Raw genomic sequence first — 21,617 nt, forward strand, 5'->3', positions numbered from 1 at the left:
AAGGGGAATGGTGGAACTCTCTCATTTTAGATCAGAATCACAAGGAATTGCCATTTAGAAGAAAGGATGATACCTAAGTAAAAGGACCTCATGGGAAAAATAAGTCAGAAGGAAATACCTACTGTGAATCATAAAGTAACAATAGGATGGGAAAAAAACATGAGAGATTGTAAGAGATATAAAGCATACAGTGATACTATTCTAACATGCATTTAATTTGAATATTAGGATGAGAGAAGAGAATGGGTAATTTGAAAATATAATGGCTGAAACTGTTCAAAACTTAAAAAGACATGAAGCAACAGTTTCAAGAGATCTTATGAACATAGAGCAGAATAAATTCAAAGAAATCCGTCCTAACAAAACTAGTGCAAAAGAAACAGAATGAGAAAGTTTTTTAAAACAAATAAAGAATAAAAGGTAAATGACCTAAAAAGAAGTAACAATAAAAATAATAAATGCTGGCAACAATGTGGAAGAAAGGGAATTCTTATACACTGCTGGTGGGAATGTAAACTAGTACAGCTATTATGGATAATAGTATAAAGTTTCCTCAAAAAACTACAACTAGAACTACCACAGGATCCAGCAATCCCACTACTAGGCATTTGTTCAAAGAAAATGAAATCAGTGTATCAAAGAGATATCTGCACCACCATGTTTATTGCAGGTGTTCACAATATCGAAGATAAAGAATCAACCTAGGCGTCTAACAACAAATGACTGGATAAAGAAAATGTAATTTATGTACACCATGGAATACTATTCAGCCATTAAAAATATAAAATCCTGCAATTCATAGAAATATGGATGAAGCTGGAAGACATGTTAAGTGAAATAAGCCAGGAATAGAAAGTTTACCACTGCATGTTTTCACTCACATGTAGAAGCTTAAGAAAAAGTTAATTACCATAAAAGTAAAAAGTAGAACAAAATATCCTAGGGGAAGAGAAGGGTAAGGAAAAGAATGGGATAAGGAAAGATTTGTTAAAGAATACAAAATTACAGCTAGATAGAAGGAATAATTTCCAGCATTCTATTGCACTGTAGGATGACTATAATTCACAATAATACATAGTTTCAAAGAGCTAAACAGACAATATTGAATGTTCCCAACACAAAGAATGATAAAAGTTTGAGATGATGGATCATTCTACATTATATGTATCACAACATCACTATGTATCTCACAAACATGTACAATTACTAGGCGTCAACTTAATTTTCTCAAATTGACAATTAAGAAATTCCAGTGTTTCAACAGAAACACTGGAAGCCAGAAGACAGTGGAAGAAAATATTCAACCTACTGAAAAAAGACAGATCCAAAACTCTGTGCCTAGCGAAATTATTGTTTGAGTAAAAAGGTAAAATAAATACTTATTCAAGCAAGTAAAACCTAAGAGAATTTTTTTGCAAAACATTTCACTGATATAAAAGTGATAGTGTTCCCCAGGCAAAAGGAAATTGATTCCAGATGGAAGGTCAGAGAATAAGAAAGGGGAAAAAGCAAGAAAACCAGAATTATGTAGGTATATCTAAATGAATACCAAATTTATAAAACAAGAAGAATAATGCCTTGAGCTTAAAATAGAGAAAATTAAATACATGATTCAATGAATTTTAGGTTAAAATTTAAATTTTTAAGTGTTTCAAGACCCTAATACTATTTAGAAAAGAATAAAAGTACTATTATTTTTAAACAGTAATCTCTATGATAAAAAGCAAAAAAAAAAATGTGTATTTCTACTTTAATAAAAAGAAAAAATGGAGTTATAAAAATGAAACAAAATAAGGCAAGAAGGGTAAGAAATGGAAATAGAAAACAAGCAGGGCAAATACATGCATTTTAAAAAATGGTAGATTTCAACTTAAATATACCAGCAATTATATTACATATAAATGGACTAAGTGCTTCAATTATAAGAAAAATATAATCAGACAAGATAAAGAAAAATATAATTCTATGCTATTAAAAAAATCTAAAACATAAAGATACAGAAAATTAAAAGAAGAAAAATATAGACTCTACCAATACTAACCAAAAGAAAAATTGATATATCTAGATTAATATTAGATAAAACAGACTATTATAAGCCAAGTATCATAAGAAAGTATCCCTAATGAGGGATACAGAGGAATATTTCAAAATGATAAATTCAATTACCCTGGAAGATATTTGTATGTACCTAAAATCATGCCCTCAAAATATACAAAGCAAGATTTAACAGAGCTAATAAAATACGATGTAAATAATGATCTAAATAGTGAAAACATTCTCACGGATTAGAACACTCAGTACCTAAAAGCTGCTTTTTTTTTCTTTCAAACTAAATAATCAGTGCAATCATAATCAAAATCCTAACAACTATTTTGTGGAAGATCACAAGTAGATTTTGAATTTTAGGTGGAAATGCAACCAACAACTGTTAATGATGGGTTTTTACTTTTATTTTTTCCAACCTTATCTTTTATTTATATATTCCTGCCTTAATCTATTGGCTTTAATTTGCAAAACAATATTGAATAAAGGGAGTCATATGGGACCTCCTTGTTTTGACCCTGATCTCAGAGGAATTCATATCATTAAACTAGCTGTTTTAATAGTAGTAGCTAAATATAATTTTTTTTTAATGTTATTTTCTTTTGAGACAGATCTCTAACACCTAGGCTGGAGAACAGTGGTGCAATCACAGCTCACTGCAGCTGCAACTTCCTGGGGTCAAGTGATTCTCCTACCTCAGCCTCTCAAGTAGCTGGGACTACAGGCATATGCTGCCACATCCAGCTAAGCGTGTGTGTGTGTGTGTGTGTGTGTGTGTGTGTGTGTGTGTGTGTGTGTGTAGACAACATATCACTATGTTACCTAGGCTGGTCTCAAACTTCTGGGCTCAACTGATCCTTTTGCCTCAGGCTCCCAAAGTCCTGGGATTACAGGCAAGTTGCTACATTTCTTAAATTATTTTTTGTCAGTTAAGGAAGTTCTCTAGTTACTGTTTTCTATATTTGTTTGTAACAAATACATAATATATTGTTTAATAAAAGTCTTTTCTGCATTTGTTTAGATTATATATGAGTTCTTCTTTATTTTGTTACTATGGTGAATTACATTGATTGGTTTTCAAATATTATACCAAACTTACATTCCTAAGACAAAGCCACCTTAATCATAACATGTATTTCTAGATTTGATTTGATATCATTTTGTTTAAAAGATTTGCACCAATGTTTATGAGTTAGATTGACCTGTAATCTTTCCTTTTAATGTCCCTATCAGGTATTAATATCAACACTCCTGGCAATATAAACTGAGTTGGAAAGTATTTCTCCCCACCCTTTTTTTTTTTTTGTCTTGGAAACAGATTTGTTTCTTTTTTTTTTTTCTTTTTTTTAGATTGATGTTGTTTCTTAAGTATTTAGTAGGAAAAAAAGTATGTTAAGGTCTCCCCTGTGAACATAAGAATTTTGTCAATTTTGTATTTTAGCTCTGACAATGTTTTGTGCAGCTTATATATTTGGAATTATTATATCTGTAGAAATGATTACATCATTACAAAGTATCCCAGCTTGTTTTGAATGTTTCTTGTCTATATCTGATATTAATCTAGCAGCACTAGCTTTCTTGTTACCATTTGCATTGTTATATCTCCCTACCCTTTTTACCTTCAGGCTTCTGAAATCTTACATTTATGTCGCCACTTGTAAGAAGCATATAGTTGTGTTTTAGTCATGTCTCATAATCTTTGTTTTTAAGTGGTATCCTACAGTTCATTTACATTTAATATGATATATTTTTGATTACATCTAAACCTTATTATTTTACCTTTGTCTTGCCTTTACTTCCTTTTTCTCTCCCTTTTTGCCTAATTTTGGACTAATTACCTGTTAATATGCCATTTTCTATTACTTTTAACTCAGTAGTTTTACACTATCCTTTTTTATTAACTTTCAGTGCATTAAGAGTTTATTTTGGGTAGGCATCTGGGATCTCCCCTTCTTTCTGTGGGCCCCTTTTCTTTTATCTTTCACTCCAATTCTGTTGTTTTTTTTTTTTTAATTTCAATAGCTTTGGGAGTATACATGGTTTTTTTTTGTTAAATGAATTAATAGCAGTGAATTCAGAGATTTTAATATACAATCACCCAAGTAGTATACATTGTACATAATGTGCATTTTTTTTTTTTTATCCCGGGCTCCCTTCCCCTACCACTCTCTGAGTCTCTAAAGTCCATTATATTACCCTGTGTGCCTTTGCATACTCATAGCTTAGCTCCCACTTGTAAGTGAAACAAGTGGCTTTTGGTTTTTCACTTCTGTGTTACTTCACTTAGAATATTGTTCTCCAACTCTATCCAAGTTGCTGAGAAAGACATTATTGTGTTTCATTTGAATGCTGTGTATGCTCTTTTTCTATTCTTTTAGTGATTTCACTAGATGAAAACAAGCCCCTTGTACTTACTAAGTCTAAGGTTTCCTGCAACTCTTACCATTTCCCAAACAACTCAGGAACATTAGAACTCTAAATCATATCTTCTGCCTCTTGACTTACAAACTATTCTTCTCAGCACTGCATGTCACCTATTGTAAAACTGGCCACATCATTGGAAGCAAATCATTCCCAGCAAATGCAAAAGAACAGAAATCATAACAAACAGTCTATCAGACCACAGCACAATGAGACTAGAACTCAGGACCAAGAAACACATTCAAACTCACACAACCACTTGGAAACTGAACTGGTTTCTGAGTGTCGACTGGATAAACAATGAAATGAAGGCAGAAATAAAGATGTTCTTCGAAACCAACTAGAATGAAGACACAACTCACCAGAATCTCTGGGACACCTTTAAAGCAATGTTGAGTGGGAAATTTATAGCAATAAATACCTCCCAGAGAAGAGAGGAAAGATCTAAAATCGATACCCTATAGTCGAAAGAGCTAGAGGAGCAAGATCAAAAAAACTCAAAACCTAGCAGAAGACAAGAAATAACTAAGATCAGAGCAGAACTGAAGAAGTTAGAGATACAAAAAACCCTTCAAAAAAAAAAATCAATAAATCAAGGAGCTGGTTTTTTGAAAAGATCAACAAAATATACAGACTGCTAGCCAGATTAATAAAAAAGAAAAGGGAGAAGAATCAAATAGATGCAATAAAAAATGATAAAGGGGATATCACCACTGATCCCACAGAAATACAAACTACCATCAGAGATTACTACAAACAACTCCACGCACATAAACCAGTAAACCACGAAGAAATGGATAAATTCCTAGACACCTGTACTCTACCAAGACTAAACCAGGAGGAAGTTGAAACCCTGAATAGACCAATAACAAGGGCTGAAGTAGAGGCAGCAATCAATAGCCTACCAACCAAAAAAAGTCCAGACCCAGACAGATTCACAGCCAAATTCTATCAGATGTACAAAGAGGAGCTGGTTCCATTCCTTCTGAAACTTTATCAAAGCATACAGAAGGAGGGAACCCTCCCTAACTCATTTTATGAGACCAACATCATCCTGATACCAAAACCAGGCAGAGACTCAACTAAAAAAGAAAACTTCAGGCCAGTATGCATAATGAACATCAACGCAAAAATCTTCAATAAAATACTGGCAAACAGAATGCAACAGCACATCAAGAAGCTTATCCATCACGACCAAGTAGGCTTTATCCCGGGGTTGCAAGGCTGCTTCAACATACCCAAATCCATAAATGTAATCCATCACATAAGCAGAACCAAAGACAAAAATCACATCATTATCTCAATAGATGCAGAGAAGGCCTTCTACAAAATTCAACAGCCTTCATGCTAAAATCTCTCAATAAACTAGGTATTAATGGAACGTATCATAAAAGGATAAAAGCTATATATGACAAACCTACAGTCAATATCATACTGAACAGGCAAAAGTTGGAATAATTTCCTTTGAAATCAGGCACTAGACAAGGATGCCTTCTCTCACTACTCCTATTCAACATAGTATTGGAAGTTCTAGCCAGAGCAATCAGGCAAGAAAAAGAAATAAAGTGTATTCAAATAGGAAAGGAGAAAGTCAAATTGTCTCTATTTGCAGACGACATGATTGTATATCTAGAAGACCCCATTGTCTAAGCCCAAAATCTTCTCAAACTGATAAGCAACTTCAGCAAAGTCTCAGGATACAAAATCAATGTGCAGAAATCACAAGCATTCCTATATACCAGTAACAGACAAACAGAGCCAAATCAAGAGCGACCTCCCATTCACAATTGCTACAAAGAGAGTAAGATACCTAGGAATACAACTACCAAAGGATGTAAAGGACTTCTTCAAGGTGAACTACAAACCACTCCTCAATGAAATAAGAGAGGACACAAACAGATGGAGAAGCATTCCATGCTCATGGAAGAATCAATATCATGAAAATGGCCATATTGCCCAAATTAATCTACAGATTCAGTGCTATCCCCATCAAGCTACAAATGACCTTCTTCACAGAAGTGGAAAAAACCACTTTAAACTTCATATGGAATCACAAAAGACCCCGCATAGCCAAGACAATTCTAAGCAAAAAGAACAAAGCTAGAGGCATCACACTGCTGGACTTCAAACTATACTACAAGGCTACAGTAATCAAAATAGCATGGTACTGGTACCAAAACAGAGACATAGACCAATGGAACAGAACAGAGACCCCAGAAGAAACACGACACATCTACAACCATCTTATCTTTGACAAACCAGGCAAAAACAAGCAATGGGGAAAGGACTCCATGTTTAATAAATGGTGTTGGGTAAACTGGCTAGCAATGTGCAGAAAGCAGAAACTGGACCCCTACCTGTCACCTTACACTAAAATTAACTCCAAATGGATCAAAGATTTAAGCATAAAACCTAACACCATAAAAACACTAGAAGAAAACATAGGCAAAACCATCCAGGATATAGGCATAGGCAAGGACTTCATGACTAAAACACCGAAAGCATTGGCAATAAAAGTCAAGATAGAAAACGGGATCTAATTAAATTACAGAGCTTCTGTACAGCAAAAGAAACCATCTTTAGAGTGAATCGCCAACCAACAGAATGGAAAAAGAATTTTACAATCTACCCATTTGACAAAGGACTAATATCTAGAATCTACAAAGAGTTGAAACAGATACATAAGGAAAAACAATCCCATTCAAAAGTGGGCGAAGGATATGAACAGACACTTTTCAAAAAAAGACATATATGAGGCCAAGAAACATATGAAAAAATGTTCATCATCACTAGTCATTAGAGAAATGCAAATCAAAACCACACTGAGTTACCATCTCATGCCAGTTAGAATGGTGATCATTAAAAAATCTGGAGACAACAGATGCTGGAGAGGATGTGGAGAAATAGCAACACTCTTACACAGTTGGTGGGAGTGTAAATTAGTTCAACCATTGTGGAAGACAGTATGGCAATTTCTCAAGGACTTAGAAATAGAAATACCACTGGACCCAGCAATCCCATTACTCAATATATACCCAAAGAATGTTCTACTATAAAGACACATGCACACATATGTTCATTGCAGCCCCGTGTACAATAGCGAAGACCTGGAACCAACCGAAATGCCCATCAATGATAGACTGGACAAAGAAAATATGGTACATATACAGCATGGAATACTATGAAGCCATAAAAAACGACGAGTTTGTGTCCTTTGTAGGGACTTGAATGAAACTGGAAACCAACATTCTCAGCAAACTGACACAAGAACAGAAAGCCAAATACTGTATGTTCTCACTCATAGGTGGGTGTTGAACAATGAGAACATGTGGACTCAGGGAGAGGAACATCACACACTGGGAGCAGTTGAAGGGGGTAGAGGAGAGACAGTGGGGGGTGGAGGAAAGTGGGGAGGGTTAACATGGGGAGAAATGCCAGATAAAGTATGCACCTAAAATAAAACAAATAAATTTTTTAAAAAGAGAGAAGGAGGAGAAGAAAGAAAAGAAAGCTGTAATGCCCAAAGGCAGAAACATTGATTCATCAGACATGTAAAATCATAAATTAGGTTCTAAATTATGCTTAATAAAAGTAGAATATTCTTCAGTATATTCTTACCAAGAATATACCAAAATGCATTATACATCTACCATATATACAATTTTCCTTTTGATAAGAATGGTGTGAAATGAAATGTATCAGAATTCCTATGTTTGTTAACCAGAAACATGAAAGACACAAGAGCAAATTTATACGTGGGTGGTGCTTTATGCATCCCAAAAGGAAGGATTGTATTTGGGAGTATTTGATGCATATTTTCCTAACATTATCTGGTAATAAATGTCTAAATAAAGTAGTAGGCAAAATTGGCTCAACACAACAAACCAGAAGAATTTAAAAGAATTATAGATATGTTATTTAATTAAAAACATAATTTGTCTCAAATTTGGGATATTTGTGGTATTTTTAGCTTTTGAAAGCAATTTTATTAATTTTTCATTCAAACAAATATTCACTTTTTTTTTAACCTACCTTTGCAGTCAAAACTTAATTTTTTTTCTATTAAAGAGGGACTGAAAGTTAAGGATTGCTAAGTTCCGCATATCTTAAACCCAAACCTTTCTTTTAATTGCTTATTTCGTGTTAATAAATATTCTGTGCTGTATATCTGTGCTTTTATTTGGCTAAAAATGTATTTAATACTTTGGCCTTTTTTTTTTTTTGCTGGATTTTGAATTCTAGGTTTTGAATTGTTTTAACCCCTTAAAGATATTTTTCTTCTGGTTTCCCTTTTTCTGTTGAAGTCTGCTGACATTCTGATTGTCATTCCTTTTTAGGTAAACTCTTTTTATTCTGGCTGCTTTTTCTTTAGTTTTAGCAATTTTACTGTGATATGATGTGTCTTAGTTATAGGTCATATTGTCTTGAATCTGTGACTTAATGTCTTTCAATTTTTTTATGGAAAATCCCATTATTATTGCTCCTGCCCCTACTAACTCTATTCTCCTTCTAGAACTCCAAAAGTGTAAATTTATATTGGAATTATTTTATACATCCCTTTATTCACTATTTTTCTTGTTTTCCTTTTTTTGCTGCTGCATGCTTTGCTCTGGAGATTTCCTTTTGAAATGACTTTCAATTTGTTATTCTTCATATAGCTTTGTATAATATAATTTAATCCATCCATTAAACCCCTATCTTTTGTTTTCATTTTCTTTCAAAATTCTCATTTTTAAATTATTTCCTTGCACGTATTAAGCAGAGCTATTTTAAAGTCTATAATTTATTGCTCCCTAACTTGTATCAGCTATGATTCTGGGACTATTGTATATCATTCTTCATAGATTTTGGCCATGTTTTCTTTTTCTCTAGCATGTTTGAACATTTTCTGTTGAATGCAAGGCATTTTAATAAATATGCTAGAGATAACTTGAAGTATATGGTTATTTTATTTTCTTCCACAGAGAATTTATTTTTTTCCCTTGAAAAATGTTAAGGGCACTAGAAAATCAAGATAACCTTCATTCTTTCAGGGAATATGAGAATGTCAAGTAGTGCTTTACCTCTGAGAGGGGAGAACTGTTTCCAGTTCACTATTACCCTAAAAATACAAATTTTCAAAGTCTCAATTTATGGAGTAAGTTTAAAATCTCTTAGAGGATTTTAAAGTCCAATATAGTAAACTAATTTTATGAGTCTGTCAGAAATTCTGCTTAAAGAAAACAAAACAAAAGGAATACATATAGAAAAGAAAGACATGAAGAATGTCTCTATTTAAGAACGGCAAGGTTAGCTTCATAGTAAATCCCAAGAAATCTACCAAGATATTCTCTAAAACTACTGAGTTTAATGATTTCACAAGATGAAAAGTAAGCACACAAAATCAATTATATATACTAGCAATGTACAATTTGGAAATTAAAACAAAAAATTTATAGTTGCAGCAAAAATTAGACAACAAAAATCTAACAAAATATGTACACGAATTCAAAATTGAAATATTTTTAAAATGTAAATAAAAGTCAATCTAAACAAATGGAGAGAAATACTGTAGAAAATTTAACATAAAGGTTTCAATTCTCCTCAAATTGATCTATAGACTTAATGAAATATCAATCCAAATTTTAAAACATCATTTTATAGATATAAACAAACTGATTCTAAAATCTATGTGGAAGGGCAAAGAAACTAAAATAGCTAAAAAATAAAAAATGATGAAAAAGAAAAGGGGAAGTGAATTTGACACTTTTCAAAAGTATTGAAATACATTTATAAAAATATGGCCATTTGATTTTTTTACAAATATGTAAAAAAAAGTTTTACATATTTGTAAATAAATCAATAAAGTATAATATTTTTAAAAAATTGGTATGGAGCAATTGGATATCAATGTGCAATAAAAAATGAACTTTGACTTAAATTTCTCATCTTATACAAAAACTCAACATGAATTATAGAACTAAATATGAAACATCAAATAATAAAACTTTTATAAGAAAACATAGGAAATCTACTCCTGACTTAAGGATCTGTGAAAAGCCTCTAAACATCACAACAGGAGCATGACCCACAAAGGAAAACAACTAAAAATTAGATTTTATCAAAATTAGAAATTTTTGCTCTGTGAAAATTACTGTTAAAAAAATGAAAAGACAAACTAAAAAGTGGGAGAAAAACATCTGCAAATCACATATAAGACAAACGACTTGTATCTAAACTATATAAATAACTCTTCTTCCCTGTCCTGAAGTAGAATGTGTAAAGGAAGAAGACTAGGGATTACACTATTTGGTCTCCTTCCTCATGGGAAGAAAAAAGAAAACATTAGAAGTTGAGAAGGAGTGTTCAGTGCTAATATTCACCAGTTTTTTGTTCTCTTAACTATTGAACTTAGTTATTAATCTTGTTGTCAACTAGGGCTGAGAATTTCCCTCTTAGGGGAAGAGAGAAATCATCAGAGGAGGGTCTTACTCCTATCTTAACAAAATCACTCTTCTAAGATTGGCCACTGCTCTTTTATATATTATGTATTATCCTGGGACAACTTGCAGACACGAGATTTTACTCTAGCAAATTCTGAAGTTTCTCAGAAAGAAGCGTTAATTAAATCAATTCCACTCTGCACCCAAAGCTGAAAACCAAACTCATCCTTTTCTTTATATTGGTTTCCAAGTTACATCCAGCAACATTACCCAAAATAGCACATCATAGATCCTGCAATGAGATTAAATGACAACATGAAGATACTCCAATAATGAAATGCCAACATAGAGATGCAACAGAATTGAATATAAACCCCTTTCTATTACCAAATTCCCAGAGAGAAAAGATCAGAGATTAAATTTCCTTGCAAGTTGAAGTCCGAAAACATTCAATTCCAAAGTAATTGAACTTCAAAATTTAATTTTCTTACTTTTAGAGTTAAAAGCACAAAGTCCGAAGAACTTCCTCCCAGTTTTTCATTTTGCTCATCCTTAACCAGAGAAGTTCCTACTGCTTGGATGTGATTTGACTTGGCCTCTTTCTCAATTAAGTATGTTTTTTTGTTTGTTTTGTTTTGTTTTTTCCAGTCTTAGAAGTTGAATTAGTTCAGTATTAAGTTTCTCATGTTCTTCAAATGTAAATGATCCAAAAAGTTAACAATATAATCAGTATTTCCATATTTTCATTGGCCTGTGGCCCCAAAGAATTTATAAAATAACCTAATTTACAGGCTTTTTAGCAGTAATTCCAGAAGAGATTATGCACACAAAACAGTGCTTAGTATTCCAATCCAGCCATGCAGATAATCAGGGTTATCTGAATAAAGATGGGTGGATGGAGAAGGATGTTAATCACTTGTGAATATAAACTCAATTGAGAAAAACATTGCATAAAGAGGATAGTATTGTCACTGTGCTTTTACCACATCTGGAGGAGAAGAGAAAATCTTTCAATACATATTGCCTTATATCCAAAAGAGTGGTTTTTGAAATAATACTTCCATTGAACAAGATTAAAAATTTTCAATGATGGCTTGAGTTCCACACATTGATAAAGCCCAAGCACCTTCACTGTAACACAGAAGGGAAAACTCAAATTAATGGGCAATCTCCAAGGAGCACCAGGATTCCAGAAACATGGTGCTCGTGTTAGGCTAGATTCCTTTAACAAAGACACAACTAAGACAGTGGGAGATACAAAGGAATTTACATAAAGGTATATAAGAAATGTCCAAGCAAGTGAACTAAGAACAGTCTTATTTAAAATGCAACCTAAATTTCATTTTTTTAAATCACATTTATAAGTTACACAACTTTTTCTAACCTTCTCCCCAAACCACCTTCTCCAAAATGAAACTCCTTATGGGACAAATAGATTTGCTTTTAATATTTACTTTGTTTGAATAAGTCTTTTTTTTTTTCACCCTAGTATCCTTAACATATGGAGGGGGCCTATAATGAGGCAACTAGGAGGAAAGTCTGCACAGCTCAGTCCTAGTGATTCCTTATGCTGTAATACAATTGACCAAACTCCATCTGTGTTCTTGGCTGCCCACACTTGTGGTTACAAAAGCACACACTCTACAGTCTGCAGTCTCACCTTTTGTGACTGCTGGGCTTTTGCACACTGTCCTGGAACCTATACATGTTCTTTTGGATTCACTAGATTACCCTTCATTTTTCCTAATGAAATTTAATAGGAGTGGTAGGGCCAAGATGGCCAACTAGAAGCGGCAGCAGTCAGAGGCTTCCACCGAAAAGAACCAAAACAGTGTTCAAATCCTGTAATGGCAACCAAGGTATACAGGTTCTATCATCAAGACTGACTAGGTGATTGGCATAACCCATGGAAAGCAAAGAAAAGCAGTGTGGTGGCCAGGCACTGTGGCTCACGCCTGTAATCCCAGCACTTTGGGAGGCCGAGGCAGATGGATCACGAGGTCAAGAGATCAAGATCATCCCAGTCAACGTGGAGAAACCCCGTCTCTACTAAAAATACAAAACTTAGCTGGGCATGGTGGCGCGCTGGGACTGCCTGCTGTATGAGCCATCTGAGTTCTTTGTGGGAAGAACGGCAGCCATTACTGTGGCTCCTAGTTGCCAAAGACACTAAGCGCTCGTGGGGGAAAGGGTGGCAGCTTAGTAAATGCCTAAGACAACTGAGCTCTTCAAGGGAGGGTGGCCATCATCACCCCAGCTGCCTGGCACCTAAAGAAACTGAGCTCCCCGGGAGAGAGACAACAGCCATCACTGTGGTTCTTAGCTGTGTGGGGGGCGCATGGCAACACATTTAAGCTTATGTACATGGCATCTGAGGTTGGGGCATAGAAAAATACCGAGGCACTGTGTGTATGTTTTTTGTGCATGGGAATGAAACTCCTTGACCCTGAAAACAGGACAGGGAGTGGAGTGTGTGGTGTGATAAGGAATGCTGAAAAGAGCTTCCTGAGAATGCAGTTTCAGTGTGTACAAGTTACAGGTGCTTCAGCAACCCACCTCAAATGGCATCTACTTGATGTTTGTAGTTAATACAAGCCCTTTCAATAAATACTTGGCTGATGGATGCTGGGACGGACTCTCTCAGAGGAGCTACCCATTAACCCCACTCAGGTGGAATTGTTTGCATACTTTATTCTTGGCATTCACTGCAATCTATAAGCTTTGCAAGTGGTGCCCCTGACATGATCGCCTTGAAGTTACGCATGAAGGGGGAGAGCTCATCAACCCCTGTAAGGGACAGTCCTGACTCCCATCAGGAGAATGAGACATATAAGTAGAATATCAGGGATTAGGTTATCATGGGTCAAGAAGTGACCAAAAAGCAGAAAGTGTTTTTTAAAACAGCGCAATAGCTACTTAAGCCTATCCAGTGCACTGTAGAGCCTGGAGCTCTATGCAAGCTTATGCTCTTAATTTGGCAGGAATGCCCTTGATTTCCTGATCAAGGAACCTTAGAGGTATGGGAGCAGGTAGGTCACTGCCTGAAAAGAGGATATGAGAAAGGTCATATTACTAATGTTACTATTTTAACCACCTGGGCACTGGTATGCTCTGCATTGTATCCTATCTGCCAGATTGTGGTGAGTCAGACCACCCATCTTCTCCACCTGAAGGGAATTCAGGAGATTTAAAGGAGAAGGAAAAACAGAAATCACAACAGGGAGAGACTTCTCTCCCCTCTTCATTCCTTCTATGAGGAATAAGAAAGATAATTTTCTAGTGAGGATAAGAACAGATGAGAGGCTTTTCTTCCCCCTGTAGAAAAGCTATTGCCCTCTTTTCCTCCACCCTTAAAGGAACCTTCATTCCTTGGCCGCATTCAGCCAGCAGTACCTGCCATCTCCCTTGAGGATCCTGGAGGCTGCCCAAGGGATGGTTCCTGGATAAGACCCCCTGTCAGCAAACATCTTTATGATTGGGTGGCCACATCTCCTTGACAAACTTCCCTGCTGGAAAATGCCTCCAGGAGGGAAAGAAAGTGGCTGATTATAATTGTCTTCCTAATATGCAAGTTCTCACTTCGTACTTCTAGCATCAGCCTTTCTGCCTTGTCTTTTTTCTGTTTCCCTGGATTACAAAGGAAAATTGCATACTGCCTCCTGGGTTTTATCGGACGTAGCGCTGGCTTTCTTGCTGCCCACAGAGGCCTGGGGAAGGAGAGTTGCTGAGATGCCATGGAGTGCACATTTTGTCACTAGCAGTCTGGGCAGGTTTCCCTTTTCTGGGTTTTTGATGATGAAGGGGAGACTAAGAGGCACAGGCCGAGTCCCCAGGTGGCTGCAGGCAGCTCCAGCCCAGTCCCGAGAATCCTCCTCACCATGGTCACGTACCTTAGTAACTGTGCCCAATGTCAGCTGACAAGCAATTCCTTGCCTTCCCTGGCCCCCTGGGGAAAGGGTTAGGAAATAGTTCATGTGCACCCCAACCTTATTAGCCTAAGGTGGGCAGAGGAATGTGGAGCAGCCTAGAGTACGGAGGTCTGGAGGAGAAGCCCACTAATAAGGGGTGCACTCCCATAGCCATATGTTAAATGCTATAAATCTATAAGCTTTGCAAGTGGTGAGGTGGAGGAGCTCTGACAGCTGCCATCATCGTCAGAAGATAGACGCAGCAGTAAGGAATGTTTGTTTCACTTTTTTATACACTGTTTAAAAGCACTGTGGCTGGAAACTTCAAAACAGACCCTGTGCTGCATGTCTGCTCCTCCCCTGAGCCTCTCTGCTTGGGGGTAGTAAAAATAATTAAAAACCCAGTATATTTTCAGTGCCTTACCTTCCAGGGCCGGCTCCAGGCATAGGTTGCTGGGAATATAAAAGGAGTGGTCTTCTCCCAGCCTGTTACCTTCTCACCTCCTGCCTCCACGCTTACACACGCACTTTACCACCTGGTCACTCTCTGGCCTCTCGCTGCTACTTGTAGTTCTCCTTCCTTCCTTTCTTCCTCTTAGGGTAAGGGCAGCAACAGGTGGCAGGCTATTAAAAGAGGCTGCCTAAAGAGCCTGCATCAGGTGAAAAGAAACCAGCCACAGCCCTACTTTCCCCACCTCGCTTCTGACATTCCAGCTAAAGGCTATTTCAGGAAAGTGACCAACACCCAGAGACTTTTTAAAAAGTTTTTTGGACTTTTTTCTTTCTTTTTTTTTTTTTTTTCACTCTTAAGCTAACTCAATGCAGGTTTATTATCCTGGCAACTTGTAGTCACATTCTAATAACTTTCAAGGGCCAGAATATAGTAAAACTTACTAAAAATATCCATCCCTTCCTTGCCTTTAACAGGTAAGCTTTATCTTTTGCCACTTCTTTATTTACTGTGTACCTGTCTCATAACCACTCTAAACATATACAAGACACAGATTTAATAGCTTCTCTTCTCGTAAAAGGGCACCAACGTTGCATCCAATTATCAAGATATAACCCAGCTACTCTTTTCCTACCTTTGAGCAAGGAATAATTTCATACTCTTAGTTTGTGATCTTGATTGGTAAGTAGCAATGGCTGACTTTTTCAGTAATATCAGCTTCCATTTACCAGCCTCTAAGCTCCTGAATTTTTTTACAAACTGTGCCTGTTAAATTTGCATCTACTGTTGTCTCTGAGCTTTTGTTTCACGCCACTAGTGTCTTTACAGATGGTTCAGAAAAAACAACACAACTATATAGTATGGGAAGATGCCATGCAAAATTGACAACACAAAATCCAAGAGCATTTTAAAACTATGAAATAAATGGAGTTGGGAGCACTAATATTGGCCTTACAAACTTTTTCTCACCAAGACATAAATCTAGTTGGTGATTCAGCTTATGTAGTGCATAGTATTACTCATTTAGATCTTGCACATGTGAAGGGAGTTCATTACTAATGAACTCCTATTCACTTTGTTTCTTGTAGCACAAGAGCTCTTCTGTTCTTTATATCACCCATTTTTGAGAGCTCAAGCTAATCACGGTTCTTTTCATTAGAAAGCCCACAGTCTTAAAAAATAGTTTCATTTAACACTTGCTCAAGCTCACAAGATTATTAAAAGTTGTCTTAATTGCCAATGGCATTCTCTCCTTTTTTGTTACGACTTGGTGGCAACCCACAAGGCTTTGTGCCTAATGCTATCTGGCAGATTGATGTTACTCAGTATCCGCTTATATGGGCTTGATACCTGCTAACTCCCAGACCAGAAAAAAAAGTAAAGATGCAGTTACTCATTTGTTTAAATCTATTATGACTTTAGGCCTTCCACAAACTATAAAAACTGATAATGACCCTTGCTATCTTAGTGCTCAATTTGCATATGCATTACAACTTTGCCACATACAACACAAGACTGCCATTCCCTATAACTCAACCCGGTTAGTCCCTTATTAAACAAGCTCATCAAATGCTTAAAATATATCTTAAAAAACAAAAAAGGGGTACTATGGGATTCTTCTCTTGAGAACAGGACCTGTCCTTGGAGAATCGACCAGCAATAATGGTGATGACTTGGAAGACACCTGACATTACTTGAGGACAGCTAAAGAAATTGAATCAACAAGCAACCATCTGGCTTGCCACCATCAAAGCCCCTGCAACTGCAGAGAACTGGTTTCTTATATATCTGGCTGTAACTGGGGAAACTTCTGAGAAAGCAAGATAGACATGGATGTTAGGGTGGCTGGTAATTCTTGTCCTTTGCCAAGTGGGATCGGCTCAAGAACATGTTTATTGGAGTCATGTTCTAAATCCCCGTTTGTAATGTTATTACATGGTGGGATGCTGACCTGCCTTTGTCTTCTAATGATACTTCTTGCATAGAAGGTCAATGGATGCCCATGTCTTACCCCTTAACTGAAAATTTGAGATGAATTAAACTTAATAACTCCTTGACTTTATTGTCTAGTAATCCCCCTTTGTTTTTCCACAACGCACATAAGCATGTTACTTTCATTCCTCAGGAGTATCTTTACTATCAGCCCAAAAGGGATGCTAAGCTTGCAAACCTGACTTTTATTTCTGCTGTTACCACTAATCTTCCTGAGGTCTCTAATGAAGCTACGCAAGTGCCTGATCTTCCTATATGCCATCTGAGTAGGGACTGGCAATATACGTTTGAGGCTGTCCAGTGGTCTCCATGCAGGCAAACTCTACCATGCTATGGGCCTCTGTTTGATAACTGGACCTTACTTGATTGGGGCCCCCATGGTTATCTTATGTCTGCAAATCAGACTATTGGATTTGGGAGTCCCTCCAATAGTTCTATCACCTGGTCAGAGAACGAGTTTTCAGGATCAATACTATAACTAAAAGGAAACAAGATTTAAGCCCTGCTTATACCCAAAGCTGGAGAGTAGGACTTCCCTTTTTTGAAAGGGTTTTTTCACATGATGAGTACATTACTAGTGGTGGCAACCATACCCTTTCTTTACAGAATAATGTTACTGATACAATCTTGATTTGTACTATGCACCCTTATATACTCCTGTTGGGCAAGGTGTTCCTATCATAGAGCAGAATCAATCCTTTTGTAGTATTAAAGTCTCTTCCAGTAGCTGGTATGCTTCATCCTTGTCTCATCAAAATATTATATAGTTAAATATAATCTATGTCATGATCTTAATACAGTGAGCAGAAGTGTGGCTGCCTGGAAATTTAACCTGGAACTGGGAAGGAGATTGCATCTTGCAGTTATTTAGAAAAGCATATCTGCAAGGGGCTTATCACGACCATTTGTCCTCTCAAATTTCCACTTTTGTGCGTGAATTAAAGAAATAACTTGAAGAATGGTCACAGCAATTGCAAACAAGTATCCTTCAGCAATTACAAGACGCCCTTCAATGGTTAAACCCAAACACTTGGTTGTCTGAATTAAATGTATGCATTTGGGTGATTGGCCACTATACTTACATTCTTTTTAGTATTTGTTTGCTAGGCATCTACAGATGGCTCTGTGCTGCCACCTGACACATCTACAACCAGGGAAGAACACTAGAAGCTTATCTTGCATTAGATGACCAGCATGCTCTAAGAATTAAATAAGCAGATGTGGGGGGTGCACAGCAACACATTTAAGTTTATGTACAAGGCATCTGAGGTTGGGGCATGGAAAAATACTGAGGCAATGTGTGTATGTTATTTGTGCATGGGAATGAAACTCCTTGACCCTGAAAACACGACAGAGAGTGGAGTGTGTGGTGTGATAAGGAATGCTGAAAACAGCCTCCTGAGAATGCAGTTTGAGTGTGCACAAGGTCACAGGTGCTTTAGCAACTCACCTCATATGACCATCTAGTTGACGTTTGTAGCCCTTTCAATAAATACTTTGTGGACGGATGCTGATGCAGACTCTCTCCGAGGAGCTACCCCCTTACTCCGTTCACCTGGAATTGTCTGAGTACTTTATTTTCGGCATTCACTGCAAGTTATAGCTTTGCAAGCTGCCTAAGACGATGAACACAGCAGTGTGGGGCAGGGTGTGGGGGGAGGTTGGGTTGCAGCCATTACTGTAGCTCTAAATCAGTTATTTATTTTTTTTTCTGTTGGTGCTGGGGATACTGAATGGCTTGATCAGTCTTAAGAGGTATTCCCCAAAGTGCAGCACACTGGCTGTAGCAGATCAAGGCCAGGCTGCCCCTTTAGGCCAGACCCTGAGCCATCTCTCCTCACTGAGCAGGGCCTCTCTGCAGGAACTCCAGCAACTCCAGCCAGGGGCTTAAAGACAAAACTCTGATCTCCATGGGCCTGAGCCCCAGGGGGAGAGGTGGCCATGGTCTTCATGGACCAGAAGACTTAGTCTTTACCTCTGATAGCTCTGAGGAATCCAGGCAGCCCAGACAAGTGGGTTTCCTTCCAGTGAAGAACATCCCCTGCAGCAAAGAACAGTCAAAGTGCTTCATTAAACAGGTCCTGGATCCTGTGCTCCCCAACATAGTGAGACCCCAAATAGGGGTCACTAGACACCTTATATAGGAACATTCTACTGGCATCAACTCAGTTCTCCTTGAGTTAGAGATCCCAGAGGAAAAACATGTGTCCAGCTTTGCTGTTCTCCAGCCTCCCTAAGTGACCTCTCCAGATGAGGGAGGAACCCAGGTGAATAGGGCCTGAATTGAACCCCCAGAAAACTGCAGCAGCCCTGCAGAAGGGAGACCTGACTATTGAAAGAAAGCCAAACTCTGAAAACAACAGCATCAACAAAAAATCCCCACAAAAACCTAATCCAAGGTCAGCAACCTCAAAGACCAAAATTAGATCAACTCATGAACATGAGAAAGAATCAGTGAAAAAATGCGGAAAACTCAAAAGGCCAGAGTGCCTCTTCTCCTCCAAATGATCACAACACCTCTCCAGCAAGAATGCAAAACTAGACAGAGGATGTGATAAATGAATTGACAGAAGTAGGCTTCAGGATGTGGGTAATAACAAACCTCACTAAGCTAAGAACAACGATAAAAGATTGCAGGAGCTGCTAACTAGAATAACCAGTTTAGAGACAAACACAAATGAACTGATGGAGCTGAAAAACACAGCACAAGACTCGTAATGCAACCCCAATCAATCAAGAAGATGAGAGGATATTAGAGCTTGAAGGTTATCTTGCTGAAATAAGAAAGACAGACAGGAATAGAGAAAAAAGAGTAAAAAGGAATGAACAAAACCTCTGAGAACTATGTGACTATGCAAAAGACTGAACCTATGACTGATTGGAGTACCTAAAAGGAACAGTAAGAATGGAACCAAGTTGAAAATCACACTTTAGGATAACATCCAGGAGAACTTCCCCAACCTAGCAAGACAGGTTAAGATTCAAATTCAGGAAATACAGAGAATCCCAGTAAGACTTTCCACAAGAAGATCAACCCCAAAACATATAATCATCAAGGTCAAAATGAAGGAAAAAATATTAAGGGTATAAAGAGAGAAAGGTCAGGTCACCTACAAAAGCAAGCTCATCAGACTAACACAGGACCTCTCAGCAGAAACCCTACAAACCAGAAGAGAGTAATGGCCAATATTAAAAATTCCTAAAGGAAAGAATCCTCACCACATAATTTTATTTCCAGCCAAACTAAGCTTCGTAAGTGAAAGAGAAATAACATCCTTTTCAGACCAGCAAATGCTGAGGAAATTTATCACCACCAGGCCTCCCTTGCAAGAGGTCCTGAGGAAAGCACTAAATATGGAAAGGAAAAAGTGGTACAAGCCACTGCAAAAACACACTGAAGTATAAAGATCCATGACACTATAAAGAGATTGCATTAACTAGTGTGCAAAATAACCAGCTAGAATCATGATGACAGGACCAAATTCACACACAACAATATTAACCTTAAATGTAAATGGATTAAATGTCACAATTAAAAAACATACACTGGCAAATTGGATAAAAAGTCAAAACCCATTGTTGTGCTGTATTCAAAAGGCCCATCTCAAGCACAAACATACACGCATAGGCTCAAAATAAAGGGATGAAAGAAAATTTACGAAGGAAATGGAAAGCAGAAAAGAGCAGGGGTTCTAATCCCAATTTCTAACAAAACAGACTTTAAACCAACAAAGATCAAAAAAGAATGGCATTATATAATGGGAAACGGGACAATTCAACAAAAAGAGCAAACTATCTTAAATATATATGCACCCAATACTGAAGCACCTAGATTCATAAAACAAGCTTTTAGAGACCTACCAAGAGACTTACACTCTGAATCAATAATAGTGGGAGTCTTTCACACCCCACTGACAATATTAGACAGATCATCCAGACAGAAAATTAACAAGGATATTCCAGACTTGAACTCAGCTCTGGATCAAGTGGATCTAATAGGTATCTACAGAACTCTCAACCCCAAAACAACAGAACATACATTTTTCTCAGTGCCACATGGCACTTACTCTAAAATAGATCACATAGTTGGAAGTAAAACACTCCTCAGCAAATGCAAAAGAACTGAAATTGGTTCCTGGGCAAGATGGCTGAATAGGAACAGCTCCTTTCTACAGCTCCCAGACAGACCAATGCAGAAGGCATTGGTGATTTCTGCATTTCCAACTGAGGTACCTGGTTCATCTCATTGGGACTGGTTAGACAATGAGCGTAGACCATGGAGGGTGAGCAGAAGCAGAGTGGGGCAATGCCTCACCAAGGAACTGCAAGGGGTTGGGGAACTCCCTCCCCCAAGCCAAGGGAAGCCATGGGGGACAATGT

At 37.2% G+C, this 21,617-nt stretch overlaps 1 long non-coding RNA gene across 1 annotated transcript; it reads right to left on the reverse strand.

The window, feature by feature from the left end:
- Positions 1 to 4,559: 4,559 nt before the first annotated feature.
- LOC108303367 lies at positions 4,560 to 15,500 on the reverse strand. The gene is made up of 3 exons (XR_001824802.2): positions 15,490 to 15,500; positions 4,802 to 4,804; positions 4,560 to 4,735 (listed from the first exon to the last, which is right to left on the reverse strand). It is a non-coding gene; the product is annotated as an uncharacterized LOC108303367 (long non-coding RNA).
- Between the last annotated feature and the right edge of the window lie 6,117 nt (positions 15,501 to 21,617).

The sequence above is a fragment of the Cebus imitator genome, unplaced genomic scaffold (genome assembly GCF_001604975.1).
Source record: "Cebus imitator isolate Cc_AM_T3 unplaced genomic scaffold, Cebus_imitator-1.0 Scaffold46, whole genome shotgun sequence".
In the NCBI taxonomy this organism is placed as follows: domain Eukaryota; kingdom Metazoa; phylum Chordata; class Mammalia; order Primates; family Cebidae; genus Cebus; species Cebus imitator.